The sequence below is a fragment of the Daucus carota genome, chromosome 5 (genome assembly GCF_001625215.2).
Source record: "Daucus carota subsp. sativus chromosome 5, DH1 v3.0, whole genome shotgun sequence".
Lineage (NCBI taxonomy): Eukaryota > Viridiplantae > Streptophyta > Magnoliopsida > Apiales > Apiaceae > Daucus > Daucus carota.
The window spans coordinates 6,130,472-6,133,699 of NC_030385.2; the positions used below are offsets into that span (position 1 = coordinate 6,130,472).

At 32.0% G+C, this 3,228-nt stretch overlaps 1 long non-coding RNA gene across 3 annotated transcripts; it reads right to left on the reverse strand.

Moving 5' to 3' along the window:
• Positions 1 to 845: 845 nt before the first annotated feature.
• Positions 846 to 2,356, reverse strand: LOC108222009 (uncharacterized). 3 transcript variants are annotated; one of them, XR_010291829.1, is made up of 4 exons: positions 1,920 to 2,356; positions 1,382 to 1,444; positions 1,227 to 1,265; positions 846 to 1,127 (listed from the first exon to the last, which is right to left on the reverse strand). It is a non-coding gene; the product is annotated as an uncharacterized LOC108222009 (long non-coding RNA). The 3 variants fall into 3 exon arrangements; XR_001806903.2 differs by lacking the exon at positions 1,227 to 1,265 and having other exon boundaries at positions 1,920 to 2,021; positions 2,099 to 2,347; XR_010291828.1 differs by lacking the exon at positions 1,227 to 1,265 and having other exon boundaries at positions 1,920 to 2,346.
• Positions 2,357 to 3,228: the final 872 nt, after the last annotated feature.

A 3,228-nucleotide genomic window follows, 5' to 3' on the forward strand; every position in this document is an offset into this window, starting at 1 on the left:
ACTCCCTCCGTCCCAGTCATTTATATACAAATGGTTTGGACACGGAGACAAAAAAAAAAGAGTGTAAAAAGTGAGTAAAGTTAGAAGAAAAATGGATAAAGTGGTGGGACCTATTTATATTTAATGATAAATTTGAGATAATAGAGGAAAGTAGTGGGTGTAAGTGTTTATATTATTATAGAATGAAGATAGTGGAAAAAAGTAGTAGGTGTAATAATGTTTTATCACTACGCCATATATGGCCTACAACAACATCAAAAAAATGATGCCATAGCCCGAAAAAGGACTATTGCAACATAAAATTTAAGTTGCACTTTTGCATGCTGCCTTAGGCTTCTATTGCAACATTTAGGTAACCTACTGCAACACGGCCTTTTTTTTTTTTTTTTGACAATGCAGGCTTATACGCCTTACAAATTAGTATCTGTTCTAATAAATCTCGGGGTGAGCCAGAGTCGAACCCGGGTGTCCCGGGACAACAGAGGATAAGCCCACCACTTGGGCTATCCAATCGTGCTCGCAACACGGCCTTTTATGTTACAATAAACGTGTTATTGCAACATCAGACTACCCTATAGCAACTGAAATTTTATGTTGTTAGACCTTATGATTTGAAAAAAAAGTGGGACCCACGTGTAGTTGGGTCCCATTTTATGCTCCACCAGGGTGCCACGTGTCAGTCAAGTGGCTGCCACGTGTCTCTACCAGATGGAGACATGTGTCAGTCCCACATTTGGACACATGTTTTTACATCCCATGTCTTTGTTATGCAACTGCAACATATATATGAGCTACTCCAACATTATATAACAAATTTGCAACATTTCATTATATCAGCTACAACATTTACCAAAAGAAATTGGAAATATACATTTTAGATATTAAGCATCCCAATAAATTGTTCTTTCGTACAAATCAAAGTACCTAACAAATCTAACCAAATTAAAATAACTACCAAATCAAAGTAGCTAACAAATCCACCATACATCACCAGTGATAGCAAAAAGATGAAAAACTAGCAATTTCAAATGAGTTGAGCAAAAATCCTTCCAACTTTTTAGGGACTCTTTCCATTCCTCCTCTCTTTACCTATCAATTCCAATCCGCTTCTTCCATTTATCGAGAACCTAGCATAATAATAGATAATTATGATTCACTTTTAGCAAATAACTATGCAAATTTCATAATGAAGCTATTATTATTTATTAGAAGAAATGAGAACATACAAGATAGATAAATTCAAAGACAATGAATACAAAGTGATCCTGCACAAGAATTAAGGTTGTGGAATTGGTCACACATGGAAGCTAGAAATTTTTGTTAACGAGTGTGTTGAAACTCAAAAGATATGATCTTTCCAAAAGAATAGGCCTCCAGATACCTGATTATCATTGCCTCCAGATGCAAGTTCCCGATCATCATGAGACCATTTCAGACCACACACCTAAGGAATGAAACGTTACATGTTGTTGAAGAATTAACGCTTAAACTTTTTAATGTTTATTTATCAATTTCACCTGTTTACTCTTCAAGTTATAGCCTTGAAATAAGCATGTGGAACAAGTTATAGGCATTTGATAGTTTGGCTGTTTCCTACTATATAAAACTTAATACAATCAGAACTAAAATTTGTTCCTCGAGGCATAATAACAGTGAAGGTATTAAGTATGACAAGCTAAGTTAAAACATACTTTCCCCTTTTCCCCTGTAAAAGCTGCTAAGACCGCAAAAATGTATACAAGATAGTTGGATCAATATCATCAGAGGGTAGAAAACCATTTTCTCAAACACCCATTTATATACTAAACTAATGATAACATATAATACATACAAAATTTTAACATTATATATATGTATATAAATACATACAGACACACATATCCATTTTCATAATCACAAAACAAAGATAGAGGGAGTACCTTAAGTTGAAGAAACACAGATCGAAGATTCAAATCAGTTAATATCCAAGAAACCCAAAGCAAAGCCTTAAACAAAATTCAAATCCAATCTTTAAATCATTCCTAGAACAATGATAAAAAACAAATTAGATACGGAAAATGAAGGATTTAAACGAACCAAACTACATAAGCAAAAACACCTTTAAATCAAACGATTGAAAACCCTCGATTTGATTCAAGCACAAATCAATTTAATAAGCCCCTGTTTTGATTCAAATCTTGGCGATTTGTGAGAGTTTTGCTCCAATTCCACCAAAATCCACTAAAAAACCATCTTATTTTTATTTAAAGATGAGCAGACAGAGCCTCTAGATAATGAAGGTGCGTGTTTGACTCTGTGAGACTCTCTGGGTACCAGGTTATGTCCAAAAAAATTGCCGCTTCTATTTGGACCAAAATTTCCAAATGTTTCGAGCCCGCCTACTTGGTCAAAAATTTTCAAGCCCGCTGAATGTTTGTGTTAATTATTAAACAATTTTTATGTTAAAAATTAAAACTAACCATTTAATAATTATTACTTTTTAACAATTTATCTATTTCAATTTGTTTAAATATTTAAAAATATAATTATATTTTATATTTTATATTTAAAATTTTTATTTAACTTTAGTATTATTATTTTATTCATAATTAATTAATTTCAAATTTACAACTTTTGTTAAAATTAATTATTTTAAACAATGATATAGAAATTAATATTTTTTTCAAAAATTATTATTTTTATGTTTAATATATTATGTTTTAGAATAAATTATATTTTATTCGTTAATCATTTAAAATTATTTTAGATTTTCAAAAATTTAATTTTTTTTAAAAATTTTTTAAAATGTTTTTCCGTAATGTTTGTTTTAAAGTCAAATGTTTATGTAAATTTTATTATCATATCACAAATAATTATTTTACTAATACTCTGCGCAACACATATATTTCGCTATTGCAACATTAAGTGGACATGAATGATCACTGTTGCGATAGGTATAGATCATTGCCTCTAATGCAACATTCTTCTGCAACACTTGTGTTTAAACCATTGCGATAGGCTGTTTTGAGTTGTATTACCAAGAAGCCAATATTTATTATTTAAGGCCACTTGGCTGCATATTGCAGTTGACGAGGTCAAGAGGAGTAACAGCCATGTAACAGTACAGGCGGCGTAGAACTGCGGTGAGTGCATATCGACCTCGCCGAGCGGCTTGTTCAGAACCTGAACCATAGTCGGAAAAACAGCTTGCTCGACATTAGGACTTGAAAAAGCAGTAGCAGAAACTCT